Source organism: Salvelinus fontinalis, chromosome 2 (assembly GCF_029448725.1).
Source record: "Salvelinus fontinalis isolate EN_2023a chromosome 2, ASM2944872v1, whole genome shotgun sequence".
Lineage (NCBI taxonomy): Eukaryota > Metazoa > Chordata > Actinopteri > Salmoniformes > Salmonidae > Salvelinus > Salvelinus fontinalis.
The window spans coordinates 18,759,778-18,778,868 of NC_074666.1; the positions used below are offsets into that span (position 1 = coordinate 18,759,778).

Genomic DNA, 19,091 nt, shown 5'->3' on the forward strand with positions numbered 1-19,091 from the left:
TTGGATACAGCCCTTAGCCGTGGTATATTGGCCATATTCCACAAACCCTCAAGGTGCCTTATTGGTATTATAAACTGTTTACCAATGTAAAAATACATGTTTTGACATACCCGTGGTACATGGTCTCATATACCACGGCTGTCAGCCAATCAGCATTCAGGGCTCGAACCACTCATTTCATAAAACTACAAAAAAACACTGTATTCACTATGTACACTTTGCTCAGCGGGCAACTCTGTCTTTCTTGATTCTCCACAGTGGATGTGATTCTGGATCCTGATACGGCTCATCTCTCTCTCTCTCCTCCTGTCTTCAGACGGGAAACAAGTGACACGGAGAGACCCGAGAAGAGGAGAGCAAAGAAAGAATCTTCCAGACTACTCAGCATAATTTAATCTGAGCGTCAGTGTCCTGGGAAAGGAGGGCTTTTCCACAGGGAGGTGTTATTACAAAGTAATGGTGAAGGGGAAGACTGACTGGACATTAGGAGTGGCGAGAGAGTCCATAAACAGGAAGGGCAGTGTTTTACTAAACCCTGAGAATGAATACTAGTTGATATAGCTGAGAGATGGGAGCACATACAAAGCTCTTGGTGACTCTCCTGTTCCTCTCTCCTTGACCCCAGGGTCGGGGTGTACGTAGACTACGAACAAGGGTGGGTATCCTTTTATGATGTGGGAGCTCAATGCCATATCTACTTCCTCATGGGCTACAACTTGAAGGCATCAAATTGTATAACAGCCTTAATTTTGCGAGACCCCAGGAAGAGTAGCTGCTGCCTTGGCATAATAATATCTGGAATCAAGGTGAGACCCAAGTGCAGACTGTGTGAAGTAACGATGTTTATTGTAACACCAGGGGCAGGCAAACAACAGGTCAAGGCAGGCTCAGGGTCAGGGACAGGCAGAGTTCAGTAATCCAGAGGTGGAGCAAAGGTACCGGACAGCAGGCAGGCTCAGGGTCAGGGACAGGCAGAGTTCAGTAATCCAGAGGTGGAGTAAAGGTACCGGACGGCAGGCAGGCTCAGGGTCAGGGACAGGCAGAGTTCAGTAATCCAGAGGTGGAGCAAAGGTACCGGACGGCAGGCAGGCTCAGGGTCAGGGACAGGCAGAGTTCAGTAATCCAGAGGTGGAGCAAAGGTACCGGACGGCAGGCAGGCATAGGTCAATAATCCAGAGGTGGAGCAAAGGTAGGCTCGGGGTCCGGGACGGGCAGAGTGGTCAGGTGGGCAGGTACAAGGTCAGGACAGGCAAGGGTCAAAAACCAGGAGGATGAGAAAACGAGATGCAGAGAAAAAGACAGGCGCTGACAGGACGAACGCTGGTAAGCTTGACAAATAAGACGAACTGGCAACAGACAAACAGAAAACACAGGTATAAGTACACAGGGGATAATGGGGAAGATAGGTGACACCTGGAGGGGGGTGGAGACAAGCACAAAGACAGGTGAAACGGATCAGGGCGTGACAAATAAAAACATAATAAATACAAATACAAACTTTGCTGACACACTCAATCCATACTTCAGCCCAGGGGTCAATCACAGTCGCAATAAAGCCCCACTGGTCATTTCTCCAGTCAATCACAAAGACTAAATCTACACTTCAGGACATATGTAAATGTATATATTTATTTAAAATGTCTGTTTATCTAAATACATGTTACAAATATCAAAATCTATGTAAAGTAAGTCTACTCACATACAAGGAACTATGTAAAGTTTCTGTCTAATAGTCAGCTGTACATTGATTGGTCGTTTATCATGTTACCTATTCAAGCAGTTTGGGGGCATTTGGACAAGGCATTGGGATGTTGGTTTAGACACCATTCATCATTAAAGCACTGCAGTGGTCAAGAGATGACTGCTCTTTCAAGTAGAAAGATAATACACATTCTTAGATTAAAGCGAGTAAAGTCATATAAGTTAGCACATTTTGAGAATTATTTTAGTAAATAATCATAATATTATTATTAACCATTATGTACACAGGTGATGTTACAGGTATGATAAGGTATCCAGACTGGTAGAATCTTCTCACTCCAAAGTCAGGATTCTAACATTTCGGAGTCAGGATTCCTCTGTTCCACGTCTTTCGGAACTGCAACAAACAGAGGAAAAACAAATCACCAATGACATCACAATTCAATCCCTGTGGGTATTCAACCTGGCTCCAACACAATCACTCACTCCCATCCTTAGGCCTTAGGTCCTTGACCTGTTCATATACTGATAACCTTAATGCCTGTGACAATGAGGCTGATTAATACTAGCTACAACAGTTAATTAGGATTCTTACCTTACTGAACAGGGTTCCTGTTTTGTGGAAGATGGAAGGTTTCCTTGAAGTGAAGGGTGGCTTGGTGAGTTCTACTGGGTTATTTGGAAGGGGAAAGGATTTGTGCTGGGACAGAGGTAGCATCCAAGTAATCTAGCAGCTCCTGAGTAATATCAAATCTATAGAGAAGAGAACCCCTTATAGTGTTACAGAGAACACTTAACACCTGCAAACGTAGCTCACCTCAGAAACAACTCGACAACCCCCGATTTGGTTTTGAGAAAGACATTTGCATCCATAATATTATAGGAGTTTGGGGGTACAGTCAGGGGCGAAAATCTGAGATCAACCTTGGAGGGGACAATTACATTAAATTTTCTCAAGAGCAATTCCTGAGGGGGACACCAAAAGTAGTGCTGTAACACATAGCATACGTTGTTAAATGTATATTGAGGAACCATAATTCCTACAACTGGATAATTGATAGGTACAGTAGTTAATTGAAGGGTTTTCCCAACTTGTTCAAATGTTTAAATCATTATAATTCTACTACTAATAATAGTTATAGCAGTGCTCCTTACCAGTCCAGTATGTATGCAGGTATTCGTACTTACAACCAGCAATATCAAGAAAGGTCAGTAGGTGACAATGGTACTGTACACTGTATGGGTGTAGTTTTCATAAATACAATGAACATGGTGTGATCACATCTAAAAGAATCTTCATTGAGAACCATCACAAAGTTGGTCTCCGTATTGAATTGACCTTTTAATTGGACTTTTTCTGATACATTTATATAGTCATTAAATATGTCCACCTGGCCTGAGTCTACAATATCTTTGCAAGAACAAAAAGCTTAAAATAAGTAGTTCTAAAAGCAAAATAACTACTGCAATGAAAAACCCAAATAAATCAAACAAAATATCCTTCAGTGTCTCAACTCAGCCAGTGTCTCAACTCAGCCAGTGTCTCAACTCAGCCAGTGTCTCAACTCAGCCAGTGTCTCAACTCAGCCAGTGTCTCAACTCAGCCAGTGTCTCAACTCAGCCAGTGTCTCAACTCAGCCAGTGTCTCAACTCAGTCAGTGTCTCAACTCAGTCAGTGTCTCAACTCAGTCAGTGTCTCAACTCAGCCAGTGTCTCAACTCAGCCAGTGTCTCAACTCAGCCAGTGTCTCAACTCAGCCAGTGTCTCAACTCAGCCAGTGTCTCAACTCAGTCAGTGTCTCAACTCAGTCAGTGTCTCAACTCTTCAAACAGCAGCTATGGACAAGTATGTCGCACAAAGTAGGCCATTTAAAATAAAATAACATGAAATAAATCATTTGTAAGTGTCCTGAAAACTACTAAACAAAAGAACAAATATCAATTACACCAGGGGTTCTCAAACAGGGGTCCATGGACAATTGCAAGGGGTCCGTGAAATAAAAAAGTGTAATGAATGTAGTCAGTACCACAAGGTTTCCAGTAAGTTTACATATAATATAGAGGGGGTGGAGGTCCCTGAGGACTGCTCAAAACCTTGCCTGCCTTGCCTCAAAATATGCAGGGGTTCCAGTACCCCAAAAAGGTTGAGAACCACTGCTATACACACTACTGAACAAAAGAACCGAGCATATGTTTGCGGGTTTCCTCAACAACACATCAGTTGGCACTTTCGCAATGCCCTCGCCTGTTGTCTCCGACACCCTGTATAGCCCAATAAACTCCTTGTGAGGGACATGGTCATGGTCAACATAACGCAGACAGACACTCTCCTGTTCAGCACCAGAGACATCTTGAGTACCATCAACAATTAATGAAAATTGTACAATCGGAAGAGACCTAATCTCAGCTGCAATGCCTCGAATGACTATTGGCCATGATGTTCAGAATTTCATTCTGTGCTTTGGGGCCTGTGTACATTGTGGTACGCTCTGTTAACCACTTCAGTAAAATGGGATCATCCTCTTCTGCCCTAAGTTTCAAAATCTGGTATAAATTCCCACTGTCATCCGTGTGGCCTCTAAAGGCTTGTCCCTGTCTTACTACATGCCGCACCGAACTAACAATTTTCATCAAGCAATGCCTTGCGTCATCCAGCTGTTTAACCCACGCGCTGGACATAACTGGACACTGATTGGATTTAGCTGGTGTGCTGTTACAATTACAAAGTGGCGGTGGGTTTGGCAATTTTGATGTGCTGTGAACTTTTCAATGCCTTTTCTCCAGTTCCTAAATCCTGCACTAATGAAGGCAGCATCAGCTCTTTGGCCAAAAGATGGCTGGCTTGAAAACCCTTGGCTACAGTGAAAACACAACACTCCTTTTATTGATGGATTATAATGTAGCCAGGGGAAATCGCGAAACCATCTCTCTTGAAACGTCAACACTCTGTTGGCAAGTTTGCGGTTCTATAAATTGTGGGTGTGGCTGATATGGTTTTGTGCCATCACTGTGGTAACTGGACAATGCTGTGCCACTGTCCCCTATACTGGTGCTGCTGGCAACAAGGGTGACACTTGGTCCTGCCGTGGCTGTGACACTGTCCTCTGAAGTCTCTCTTCCTGGCTCTTTCCCTTTCACCCCCCTAACTGACTCAGCCGGTCTCCTAGAAAATAAATAAGGTGTTTGCCGTACTCCTAACTATCGGTACCCAAAACTACACAATTAATCACAACAGCAATACCATTGCCGTAAACAAATCTTAGTTTAGTCACCAGTTTAAGTTGAGAGTGGGACAAGCCAGGAAGGGACAAGACAGGGACAAGCCATGGCATTTTCCAATTATGTCCCTATTTTACAAGTCAAAAAAATTGAGAACCTTTCATAATGTTGCCAAACAAAGACTCAACAAACTTACCTGAGACTCCCTGTCTCTGCCAGTCTGTCCCTGCATATCTGTCCCCAGCTCTGCTGTCTGTGTGCCATCTGTTGCCTGCTCTGCCTAATGACATCATTGTGAAACATTTCCATTAGCATTTCACTTCTTTCTTATGAACATTTTATCAACTAGTCTTTGAGATATTAGGATACTAGAGTTCTTACTATGCGTTTTGGTGTACTGACAAATACTCTGATGTCCGTCTTCTTACTTTTTTCTGCCATTTTTCTACCTGGCTGGCTGGCTGGCCTAGCTGCACACACACACATTTACACAACACATGCTGCAACCTTTTGTAATTTAAATAGTTTGTTTCATATTGGCTGGCTTCCAACAATAGCTGAATTTGTAAAGCTAGCGAGCACCAATTCCGTTTCTGTGTGTTTGCTATAATCTTTGCTACCTGGTTAAATAAAGGTGAAATAAAATAAAATAAAAAAAGTTCACTAGCGACAATTTATCTTTTGCAACGAGACCATTATATATATTTAAGACAATGGTAGAAGAGAGTGTAGTTCTGTTCTGTTCAGTTTGGACTTCAGTTTATTGCTAACCTTATCACAGGGACGTCGAAGCACTACAGCTGCATGCTGATCTTGGAATAAACTGACGATAGCAAAGATTCCATCTTTAACGACGCCACATAAATGGAATAGGTACTAACTAGCTTGATAGTTAATGTTTGCTTTAGTTTGCGCGCTAGCTCTGCAAATTCAACTAGTGTGTGAACCCTGTCAACATAAAAATAAATAAATAACATTGCTATGGACCTGCTATGGATTGACTGGATTAACCTCACGTCAGTTACGTACATGTCCCTTTCGGACAGTAGATACAAACCCTTTATTACCTTGCCAGCTAAAGAACTGGCAGTGGATCAAACCATTGCCAGGTAAAGGGCGGGGGGGGTCGCAATCTTTTGAAATTTAAATGCGCTATTAAGTGTCTATAATCAGCACAAGTGCTTTCATTGCGTATTATTAATATTATTGAAATTACATAGTTATGTTTACAGTGATATATTGGGGGGGACAAATCATATTTTTCCCAAGATGGAGGGGTCGTGTCCCCCCCGTCCCCCCTGGGATTTCCGCCTATGGGTACAGTATGATGCTAATGACTGTTTTGGCAGAGGAGACAGAAACTCACATTTTGTTGACGTCAATCCCTGCCTCTTTCTCCACCGTCTCGTCTGTGGCCTCCAGGTCACCTGGAATAACCTTGTGCTGGGGAGGAAAGAATCTATGTACTTATTCATACCAGAAAGGTGTGTCTACAGGATAAAGTATTTTGATGTAACATGTTACATAAGCTAAGTTAACATAATAGGACATTGAAGGCAAGGATACACTAGGTGGTGTACAGTGCCTTCGGAAAGTATTTAGACCCCTTGACTTTTTCAAAATTTTGTTAGGTTACAGCCTTATTCTAAAATTGCTGAAATTATTTTTTCCTCATAAATCTACACACAATACCCATAATGACAAAGCAAAAACATGTTTTTAGACATTTTTGCAAATGTATTAAAATGTTAAAATAGAAATGTCAAATTTACATAAGTATTCAGACCCTTTACTCAGTACTTTGTTGAAGCACCTTTGGCAGCAATTACAGCCTCAAGTCTTTTTGGGTATAACGCTACAAGCTTGGCACATCTGTATTTGGGAAGTTTCTCCTATTTTTCTCTGCAGATCCTCTCAAGCTCTGTCAGGTTGGATGGGGATAGCTATTTTCAGGTCTCTCCAGAGATGTTCGATCGGGTTCAAGTCCGGGACTATGTTTAACCTTTTTTTGGTTACTACATGATTCCATATGTTTTATTTCATAGTTTTGAGGTGTTCACTATTATTCTACAATGTAGAAAATAGTAAAAATAAAGAAAAACCCTGGAATGTGTAAGGTTCTGTATTTATTTTCTTTGTCAACCTTGTGTTTTGTTTCATTGTGTTCTTGAACGTAGTCCTGTCTTTAATTTTTGTTCATTGATTTCACCTGTGTTAGTTACTCACCTGGTCTCATCAGCTCCTTATTTAGTTCAGTTCATTCTGTTTGTGCCTTTGTGAGGTATTGATCGTTTTGACTCTACTAAGCCTTTTCCTAGCTCGTTTGTGAGAACCAGTTATAGCCTTCAGTCCTAGTTTTGATTCACCTGCCTGTTTGCCAGCTGTGTATGACCATTGCCTGCCTGTGACCACGATTGCTGCCTTCTGCGAAGGCGAAATAAAACACCTGCCGCGCTCTGCACGTGTGTCACGATCGTCATAATAAGCGGACCAAGGCGCAGCGGGATATGAAGACATCTTCTTTAATTAAAGATGACGAAACACGAAACAAACACTTTTACAAAACAAAACAACAAACGATCGTGAAGCTATAGACGTAAGTGCACACACAAGCTACAAACGTACAACATAGACAATTACCCACATTAACCTAATGCCTATGGCTGCCTTAAATATGGCTCCCAATCAGAGACAATGAATGACAGCTGTCTCTGATTGAGAACCCTTCAGGCAACCATAGACTTACCTAGACAACTACACTAGACACTGCCCCATACACATACAACACCCCTAGACACTACAAAAACACATACATTCCCCATGTCACACCCTGACCTAACTAAAATAATAACAAAAACAAAGATAACTAAGGCCAGGGCGTGACAGTACCCCCCCCCCCCCCCCCAAAGATGCGGACTCCGGCCGCAAAACCTGACACAGAAAGGGGAGGGTCCGGGGTGGGCCCCATCATGGCGGCGGCTCGGGTGTGGGACGTGGCCCCCACTCCACCATTGTCAATAACCGCTTTTGTAGCCTCCTCCAAATGGTCACCCTCCAAATTAACCCCACCGGACTAAGGGGCAGCACCGGACTAAGGGGCAGCACCGGACTAAGGGGCAGCACCGGACTGAGGGGCAGCACCGGACTGAGGGGCAACACCGGACTGAGGGGCAACACCGGACTGAGGGGCAGCTCCGGACTAAGGGGCAGCTCCGGACTGAGGGGCAGCACCGGACTGGATGGCGGATCCTGGCTGGCTGGCTCTGGCGGATCCTGGCTGGCTGACAGCTCTGGCGGATCCTGGCTGGCTGACGGCTCTGGCGGATCCTGGCTGGCTGACGGCTCTGGCGGGTCCTGGCTGGCTGACGACTCTGGCGGGTCGTGGCTGGCTGACGGCTCTGGCTGGTTGTGGCTGGCTGGTCGTGGCTGGCTGACGGCTCTAGCTGGTCGTGGCTGGCTGACGGCTCTGGCTGGTCGTGGCTGGCTGACGGCTCTGGCTGGTCGTGGCTGGCTGACGGCTCTGGCTGGTCGTGGCTGGCTGACGGCTCTGGCTGGTCGTGTCTGGCTGACGGCTCTGGCTGGTCGTGTCTGGCGGAAGGCTCTGGCTGATCCTGTCTGGCGGAAGGCTCTGGCTAATCCTGTCTGGCGGAAGGCTCTGGCTGATCCTGTCTGGCGGAAGGCTCTGGCTGCTCCTGTCTGGCGGAAGGCTCTGGCTGCTCCTGTCTGGCGGAAGGCTCTGGCGGCTCCTGTCTGGCGGACGGCTCTGGCGGCTCCTGTCTGGCGGACGGCTCTGGCGGCTCCTGTCTGGCGGACGGCTCTGGCGGCTCCTGTCTGGCGGACGGCTCTGAAGGCTCATGGTAGACGGGCGGCTTTGCAGGCTCAGTACAGACGGGCGGCTTTGAAGGCTCAGTACAGACTGGCGGCTTTGAAGGCTCAGTACAGATGGGCAGTTCATGCGGCGTTGGGCAGACGGGCAGTTCATGCGGCGTTGGGCAGACGGGCAGTTCAGGCGCCGCTGGGCAGACGGGCAGTTCAGGCGCCGCTGGGCAGACGGCAGACTCTGGCCGGCTGAGAAGGCACTGTAGGCCTGATGCGTGGTACCGGAACTGGAGGTACCGGGCTAAGGACACGCACCTTCAGGCTAGTGCGGGGAGCAGGAACAGGGCACACTGAGTTCTCGAGACGCACTATAGGACTGGTGCGTGGTACCGGGACTGGTGGTACCGGGCTGAGGGCACGCACCTCGGGGCGAGTGCGGGGAGAAGGATCAGTGCGTACAGGGCTCTGGAGAAGCACATGAGGCTTGGTGCGTGGTGCCGGAACTGGTGGTACCGGACTGGAGACACGCACCTCAAGGCTAGTGCGGGGAGCAGGAACAGGGCACACTGGACCCTGGAGACGCACAATAGGCCTAGTGCGTGGTGCCGGCACTGGTGGTACCAGGCTGGAGACACGCATCTCAGGACTAGTGCGGGGAGCAGCAACAGGACGCACAGGACTCTGGAGACGCACAGGAGGCTTGGTGCGTGGTGCCGGTACTGGTGTTAATGGGCTGGAGACACGCACCATAGGGCTAGTGCGTGGAGGAGGAACAGTGCGTACAGGACTCTGGAGACGCACATTAGACCTAGTGCGTGGTGCCGGATCAGGTGGTACCGGGCTGGGGACACGCATCTCAGGATGAGTGCAAGAATCAGGAACAGGACACACCGGGTTGTGAAGGTGTACTGGAGACCTGGTGTGTATAGCCGGCATCAAATCTTCCGGAACTTTAACACACGTTTCAGGCTGAGTACGAGGAACTGACACAGGTGGCATCGGACAGCTAACACGCTCCTCAGGGAGAATGCCATGCATACCCTGCCAAATCAACAGCTCTCTCTCTTCACTCTCCTCCAATTTCGTCAACAACTCCTCGAATGTCTCATAATCTCCCCTTCGTTCACTCTCCTCCAATCTGTCCAATAACTCCTCGACAATCTCAGACTCACCCCACAACTTCGCCGACTGCTCCAAATGCCCCCCCCCCCCCCCCAAGAATTTTTTGGGGATGTCTCTCAGGCTTCCTACCGTTTCGCCGTGCTGCCTCCATTCGCCGGTATCCCTCCTCGCACTGCGCCAGAGAATCCCAGGCGGGCTCCGGCACTCTCTTAGTTTCCGTGCTGCCTCCTCATACCGCCGCCTCTCGGCTTTAGCTGCCTCCAGCTCTTCACGAGGGCGGCGATATTTCCAGGTTGAGCCCATGGCCCTTTACCGTCCAGTATTTCCTCCCATGTCCAGAAATCCTGTGTAGGTGGGTCCTGTTGCTTTCTCCCGTTACACCGCTGCTTGATCCTTTGTTGGTGGGTAATTCTGTCACGATCGTCATAATAAGCGGACCAAGGCGCAGCGGGATATGAAGACATCTTCTTTTATTAAAGATGACGAAACACGAAACAAACACTTTTACAAAACAAAAAACGATCGTGAAGCTATAGACGTAAGTGCACACACAAGCTACAAACGTACAACATAGACAATTACCCACATTAACCTAATGCCTATGGCTGCCTTAAATATGGCTCCCAATCAGAGACAATGAATGACAGCTGTCTCTGATTGAGAACCCTTCAGGCAACCATAGACTTACCTAGACAACTACACTAGACACTGCCCCATACACATACAACACCCCTAGACACTACAAAAACACATACATTCCCCATGTCACACCCTGACCTAACTAAAATAATAACAAAAACAAAGATAGCTAAGGCCAGGGCGTGACAACGTGAATCTACACCCTTTTCTCCCTGAGTATTCATTACAGAATGACTAGGTGTGTTCAAACTTGACTGGTACAATGTGTCAAAAAATACCTTTGACCATAAGAAATAGAAGTCCTTTGGTTTTCTAAAAAAGGAGTTTAATTCATTCATTGCCCATTGCCGTGTCCCTAGTTCTGATTGGAGGAGATTTCACCTTTGACCCCAAGTGTCACTGGAACTTCCTGGATTGCGATATTGGGTTGGGAAGCCATACCAATGATAGACTCCAGTCTCAATGGCTACAGTAGAAACAATAGAATAGTCCTCAGCCCTCCCAGTCAAACAAAGGTCAGGTGCGGCTAGCTGTATCCAGGTTCCTCAAGGTATGCTCAGGTAAATGCCCCCCCCCCCCCCCCTCCAGGAAGTTAGACTTTAGGTCAAAGGTGAAATTAAAAATAGTGTTCCTGTGTGGAGTATCACGATCCTGCTGGGAGAATACAGGAGATGGGAGGAGCACTGTAAATCACTACCAGTTCACACCCTGGACTACACCATACTCCAAGGTTTCACCCACACCTCCATAGCATTATAAAATGTTTTAAAGTCATAGGTCTGCAATTATAACAATTGTCAGTAGTATTTTGGACAGAATAATGATTGTATCTATAAAACACAAAAAAAGCACATACAACAGGAGCCAATCAAAAAAGTTGGGTGTGGGTGGAGCTCTGGTTGAGGTAGTGATTGGGATTGCTTTGATTATGTCTGTCACGGTTCCAACTGAGGTTTCCTTTGTTATTGTTTCCACTATCGTGGCTGATGCTGAGGCTAAAGACAGCGTCACAGTTAGAAGCTCGGCTCTGGAAGGGGCTTAGAGGTTGTAGGGTTGTACGTTCTGAGCTAGCCACCATCTGATGCGACTCAGCTAGCAGCCTCTGTAGACGATTGGTGGAAGAACACTCGTCCTCCTAGGAATACAGACAAAAGATAATGAAGTTTAAGACCAAATTGTTTATGTCCATGATGCATAGTTATTATGAAGGCCAGGAGTTTTTCCTGTCAGGTTACGTGGTCCACTCACATCATCTACAGCTGTAGAAAGGCTTCCCAGGTTGCCATTGACAACACCTTGTTGACAGGCGGTTGGTGGAGAGGCGGAGTCATTGGCAGGACTGGGGCTCCACCTACTCCGAGAAGAAGCGGAGGGGATATCCATGTACACACAGGTGAGATCACCTTGGCTGGGAAAGCAGTCAGTCAATCATTTAATCAGCCAATCAATCAACCAATTGCTATCCCTGAGAGAAATGTGAGGTCAACATAAAAGAGTGTACCATTCTTTCTCAGTATAGTCTTTCCCTACCAGGTGTTCTGAGTCTTTCAGAGCTCTGGGGCTGATGTACACCAGCAGTATGGAGGTGTCGTCCATTAAACACAACTAGGAGCTCTATCCCTGTCCCTGTCTGAGAGTTGTCTGCTTCAGATGGGGTAGGTTCACTCTGTTCCTGGCCTTCAGATGTACAACTACACCTACAGCTCTGCCTTGCCTGTCCGTCAGTCATACTACCACAGCCACAGCTTTACCCTGCCTGTCCGTCAGTCATACTACCAGAGCCACAGCTTTACCCTGCCTGTCCGTCAGTCATACTACCACAGCCACAGCTTTACCCTGCCTGTCCGTCAGTCATACTACCAGAGCCACAGCTTTGCCTGTCCGTCAGTCATACTACCACAGCCACAGCTTTGCCCTGCCTGTCCGTCAGTCATACTACCAGAGCCACAGCTTTGCCTGTCCGTCAGTCATACTACCACAGCCACAGCTTTGCCCTGCCTGTCCGTCAGTCATACTACCAGAGCCACAGCTTTGCCTGTCCGTCAGTCATACTACCACAGCCACAGCTTTGCCCTGCCTGTCCGTCAGTCATACTACCAGAGCCACAGCTTTGCCTGTCCGTCAGTCATACTACCACAGCCACAGCTTTGCCCTGCCTGTCCGTCAGTCATACTACCACAGCCACAGCTCTGCCTTGCCTGTCCGTCAGCCATACCACCACAGCCACAGCTTTGCCCTGCCTGTCCGTCAGTCATACAACCACAGCCACAGCTTTGCCCTGCTGTCACGCCCTGACCGCAGAGAGCTTTTTATGTCTCTATTTTGGTTTGGTCAGGGTGTGATTTGGGTGGGCATTCTATGTTCATTTTCTATGTTTTGTATTTCTTTGTGTTTGGCCGGGTGTGGTTCTCAACCAGAGGCAGCTGTCTATCATTGTCGCTGATTGAGAATCATACTTAGGTAGCTTTTTCCCACCTGTGTTTTGTGGGTAGTTGTTTTCTGTTTAGTGTTTTGCACCTGACAGGACTGTTTTGGTTTCGGGTTATTCACTTTGTTGTTTTTGTTTAGTGTTCAGTTTTAATAAAGAGTCATGAACACTTACCACGCTGCGCTTTGGTCCAATGATTCCTCTTCATCCGACGACGACACCCGTTACACCTGCCTGTCCGTCAGCCATACTACCACAGCCACAACTAGCTGTATTATAGGAGCCAGGTCCTGTCTGTCCCTTAATCCTACTGTTACACCCATATTCAGGGGACTCCATCCTCTCCACCAGAGAACCGGCATTCGTACTGATTCCCCCCTCACACAACGCTTCCCTGCATTATTTTCCTGACGATCCCTGATGGCTGTAGTGCGATACTCTGTCCTTACTGCTAACTTTACCAGAAGTGTGACTCAGCGAACCCACATTCCCGCTGTAATTACCACCAAAATTCCTGCTAACTCCACTCTGACTCTGTGTCCCTCTACCTTCTTTTCCTGAAGTTCCCTGGTGGCTGTAGTTCGAGACTCTGTCGCTAAGGCTAACTTGATTGGGAGAATTGAACAGCCTCATTTCGTTGGGTAATGGAGTCTACAAGGTGTTGAAAGCGTTCCACAGGGATGCTGGCCCATGTTGACTACAATGCTTCCCACAGTTGTGTCAAATTGGCTGGATGTCTTTGGGTGGAGGACCATTCTTGATACACACAGAGAACTGATGAGCGTGAAAAACCCAGCAGCATTGCAGTTCTTAACACAAACCAGTGTGCCTGACACCTACTACCATACCCCGTTCAAAGACACTTAAATCTTTTGTCTTGTCCATTCACCCTCTGAATGGCACACATTCACAATCCATGTTAAGGTTTAAAAAATATTCTTTAACCTGTCTCCTCCCCTTCATCTACACTGATTGAAGTGGATTTGACAAGTGACATCAATAAGGGATCATAGCTTTTACCTGGATTCACCTGGTCATTCTATATCACGGAAAAGCAGGGGTCCTTAATGTTTTGTACACTCAATGTATTTCCACACTATGAGGTTGGAATAATACTGTGAAATTGTGGAAATGATGATACCACCCTTTTAGTGTAAGAGCTGTTTGAAGAGACCGTCTCAAATTTCAGCCTGTTGTAGTGGGATGGAGTTTTGGCCTGCCTGGTGACAAAATGATTGCTTTCGAAATTGCTCTTTGCTAAGAATTTTAATTGAAAACACTCAATTGTTAAATGTATCCACTATTATTTCATACAACCGACAATAACTTTTTTGGGGGGGTACAGTCAATGTACAGTCACTCGATTTGCGAATTTGCGAATCGAGTGGACCTCCAATCGCGTACTTGCTACCAACAGGACTCTTGAAACTGCAATATTCTTTGCTTTTCTGAAACATGACTCTCGGACAAGATACCGCCCATGACTATCCAACTCGATGGATTCTCCATTCACAGGGCAGACAGGACAGTGGAGTCTGGGAAATCGAGGAGGGGAGGAGTTTGCCTCTACATCAACACCAACTGGTGTGCTAACTCCAGCGCGGTGGAAGTGTCGACCCACTGTTCACCCATCTTGGAATACCTGATGGTCAAATGCTGACCCTGCTGACCCTTCTACCTGAACCTTCTACCTTCTACCTTTGATCAGGTTAACACCCACAAGGCCACGGGGCCCGACAGTATTCCAGGGCGTGTTCTCAGAGCATGCGCAGAACAGCTGGCAGGCATGTTCACTGTAATTTTCAACCTCTCCTTGTCCCAATCTTTAATCCACACGTTTTAACATGACCACCAACATTCCTGTCCCCAATAACTCTAAGGCTTCATGTCATCATGACTACCACCCTGTAGCATTCACTTCTGTAATCATTAAGTGCTTTTAGAGGCTGGCACACATTAACTCCACCATCCCAGACACCCTACACCCACTCCAATTTGCATACCACCCCAACAGATCCATAGATGACTCAACCTCAATTGCTCTCCACACTGCCCTCACCCACCTAGATAAGAGGAATACCTATGTGAGAATGCTGTTGACTACCGCTCAGCGTTCAACACCATTGTCGCTTCCAAGCTCATCACCAAGTTTAGGACTCTGGGTCTGAACACCTCCCTCTGCAACTGGATCCTGGACTTCCTGACAGGCCGACCCCAGGTGGTGTCATGACGTTGCCCTGTTGGTGAGGTTTATGACACCCCCATAAATACCTTTCCCCCTTTTCTCTCTCTACTCTACAGAATGGACTCTTGGAAAGCCCTTTGTTAACATATGGTAACATCAAAAGGTTGGGAACGGAACAATATTTCTGTAATCCAATCAGTTGAAAGTATCTGTTGGTACTTAAAGAATATGATGTCAGATCAGTTGTTGTCCGAGACATTATTACTGATGATAGGACGACATAAATTGTATCTTGGAAAGTCTACACATTCTAGTTATTGGATTCACATTAAATTGTTGTGCAATTTAAATGTTTAAATATGAAACTATTTGTGAAAAGATTAAATGTCATTTTGTTTTTTTAAATGAGAGAATTGTTTTCATAAGCAAAATATGCTCACGCAGTGGCCACGCCCAAGTGAATAGGCATTGGTTGGAAATTATGAACCAACGCCTTTTCTACATTTCTATAAGAGCCCCCGTGACTCAATTCATGGCAGACTAAGTCAACCCCAGCGTGAGCTGTGGTTGCTAATTGTTGAACGACTACAACCTAACGAAATTAACATTGTGTTCCCGATGACGTGAGGACTGATGTCCATACATTTAAAAGGGCTAATTTCAACGTGGAGGTGAAGATCGCCACGCTGGAAGGATGAATTTTGACTACACCAGAAAATAGCATGAGTTGAGTATGGCAACTTGGTATGAACATTGAACTTTTATTCACTAAAGAAGTGATACATCCTAGACGTTGAGTTATCAGCAGCAGCTGTAAACGTGCATGGCCTAGGAAAGGACGGACAATCTCTTCAGAACGACAGGGTACTACAACGTATCCGTTCTACCACACAACGACAGACTACAACGTATCCGCCCAGAAATATTCTTCAAAGGACAAGGGAGATCTCAGCTGGGCAACCCAGCCCTCCATCTTCGACCAATCTATCAAAGTGCAACTCAGAGTAAATATATTTCTTGCATTCTCCTTTTCCGAATGGGCGGTTATTTAGAATGCATAAGATTCTGTATTTACGATAGCATAGCTTTATAAGGTCCGATAGAGACCCAATCCTTTTGTACCTCAGTTTTTCCGCTCTTTCATTCAATCCCAACTCCCTTTCTTTGTGTAACCAGCCATCATATCGTTTTCGGAACTATGCCTAGAAGGCAAGCATCCTGGAGTCGCCTCTTCACTGTTGACGTCGAGACTGGTGTTTTGCGGGTACTACTTAATTAGGCTGCCAGTTGAGAACTTGTGAGGCGTCTGTTTCTCAAACTAGACACTCTAATGTACTTGTCCTCTTGCTCAGTTGTGCACCGGGCCTCCCCCTCCTCTTTCTATTCTGGTTAGAGACAGTTTGCGCTGTTCTGTGAGGGGAGTAGTACACAGTGTTGTAGGAGATCTTCAGTTTCCTGGCAATTTCTCACATTGGAATAGCCTTCATTTCTCAGAACAAGAATAGACTGATGAGTTTCAGAAAAAAGGTATTTGTTTCTCGTCATTTTGAGCCTGTAATCGAACCCACACATACTGATGCTCCAGATATTCAACTAGTCTAAAGGCCAGTTTTATTGCTTCTTTTATCAGGACAACAGTTTTCAGCTGTGCTAACCTAATTGCAAAAGGGGTTTCTAATGATCAATTAGCCCTTTAAAATTATAAAGTTGGATTAGCTAACACAACGTGCCATTGGAACACAGGAGTGATGGTTGCTGATCATGGGCCTCTGTACACCTATGTAGATATTCCATTAAAAATCAGCAGTTTCCAGCTACAATAGTCATTTACAACATTAACAATGTCTACACTGTATTTCTGATCAATTTAATGTTATTTTAATGGATGAAAAAAAGTGATTTTCTTTCAAAACAAGGACATTTCTAAGTGACCCCAAACTTTTGAACGGTAGTGTACCTGTCTAGGTTGGAACTGTTGCTGTTAAAATACAATAAATAATTTAATTCTGAACTGGAATAAACTGATTGATCACATCACATAGATGTAGCCCAGAAAACACATATACACACAGTCCTAATGAGAGGTGTGTGGCTGGTTGAAGTTTAACAAGCATGTCTATTCTGGGCTCAGTTTTTGACACTGTTTCTGTACTTGAGAACCCTGACTTGCATAGGTATGTGGTGCCAAACTGGATCAGAACATCTACTGCTTTCTCAGTCAGACAGGAGACCGCTTCCTACTGTAGATGAGCAACCCAGAACTGTGAGTGTTCGCCTCAAAAAGCATCTTGCTTCAATCAGTTTATTACAGTTCAAAATAAAAATGATTACTTGTATTTTCAACAGCAAACAGTTCCAACCTAGACTTGTTTTCAACAATAATTTCTACAGTAAAATGTACAGTAGGCCTGATAATTTTCATCTTCATCTGTACTGTTTCTTAGGGGTGCTTCATCAGTAGCTAGCTAACTTGCTTTGGCTAACGTGGGTTTGCTTGAAAGATAAACTCACATCTACTCCGATAGGACTCCCTTATTTCTGCTTATGTGGGGTTTTTATAAGGTTTTTTGACATGCTTAACTAACTATTCTTATGCATTAAAGTTTGAATTGCTGACTCTTGTGAACCTGCATTTTCCATTGATCTCTACTCTTACCAGTGCTCTGTCTAACCATGAATATCAGCCTGAAATGTGTGTGTGTTAAAGAGAGCGCTGTACTGTATGAAATATGTGTGTGTATGCAACAATGTATCAGTAGTGTGGGCGCTGTACTATGTGACCGAGACTGTGCTAATCTTAGAGAGACACAGGATGGGGGTGAATCAGGAGACTGCTGAATAGACAATAACAGATAAACTATACACACGAAAAACACATGTGAGGTTCTGAGTCATGCACTATAACCCAATACTATAAAAGTGATTAGCAACTATATCATATGTGATTGAATTCTATAACAAACGTGATTAGCAACTGTATTATATGTGATTGAATACTATAACAAATGTGATTTGATATTGACAAACTGTTTGGGTGCCTGGATGTCTGTGTGTGTGTGCTGGAAGTAACGGTTAGCTCAGATAAGAAGCTGGGAAGCTGTAGTTAGCCTTGAGCGAGAACAGAGGACATTGTATACAGGTGCAGATATCTCAGACAATGTTATAAAACTGTCTGACCCCAGTCTTTGGGGTGAAGGAGCGTAATCTACACAGCAACAGCGTTGGGACATCATATGCGCTAAGGGGCCAGGACTGGCTTAAGGCGCCAACATCAACGATAGGCTGGGTGAGTCTAAACCACGCCCAGTCTCTACTCTGACAGGCCGGCTCGGACGTGGGAACTAACCTCTGTCAGAGTATAATATAATATCTTTGTCAGAAACAAATCAGTTCTCTGTCTTATCCTGCGTGATGAAACATTGAACCCGTATATACGGAAATTGTATTTGCCATTTATTAACTTTTGAATTAAACAATTATTTTAACCAAGTTCAGGTGTGCTACTGTTCCTATCTCAGTTGAACATTCGCAACCCTAACACTTATCATCACCTGTTATAAAATGACAACAATGCCTTGGTAGTTTACTTATTTTTCCACTTTCGAAGCACTGTTTCCTGAAGCGTTCTGCCCCGTTCTGAAAGAACTCACTTGGTTTACCGTCATATCGTGCCTGGATATTTGGCCAGGACGTGTCGTTTTATTAATTTGTTCGTTTTTGAGAGACTCATTACTAAGCACTTCCCCACACAAAACACATTGTGGGCGCTCCTCGTTATTTCTCAAAATGTGTATGAAAGAGACAGAAAGTCATCACTGTATTTGCGTGTCATGACGATTGGGCTCAGTCAGAACTTGTGGCTAGTTTGAGTCCATTTCATGACAGCGGTGAGTGATGGCGAGCGGGATTAACAAGTCAGTGGCTTGAACGACTGCGCTGCAGTGTGTGGGTCGCGGAGTGATCTTCAAGTAAACTGCAG

The 19,091-nt window shown here is 45.5% G+C and overlaps 1 long non-coding RNA gene across 1 annotated transcript; it reads right to left on the reverse strand.

The window, feature by feature from the left end:
* Positions 1-1,609: 1,609 nt before the first annotated feature.
* Positions 1,610-5,973, reverse strand: LOC129813346 (uncharacterized). The gene is made up of 3 exons (XR_008753156.1): positions 5,116-5,973; positions 2,297-2,454; positions 1,610-2,098 (listed from the first exon to the last, which is right to left on the reverse strand). It is a non-coding gene; the product is annotated as an uncharacterized LOC129813346 (long non-coding RNA).
* Between the last annotated feature and the right edge of the window lie 13,118 nt (positions 5,974-19,091).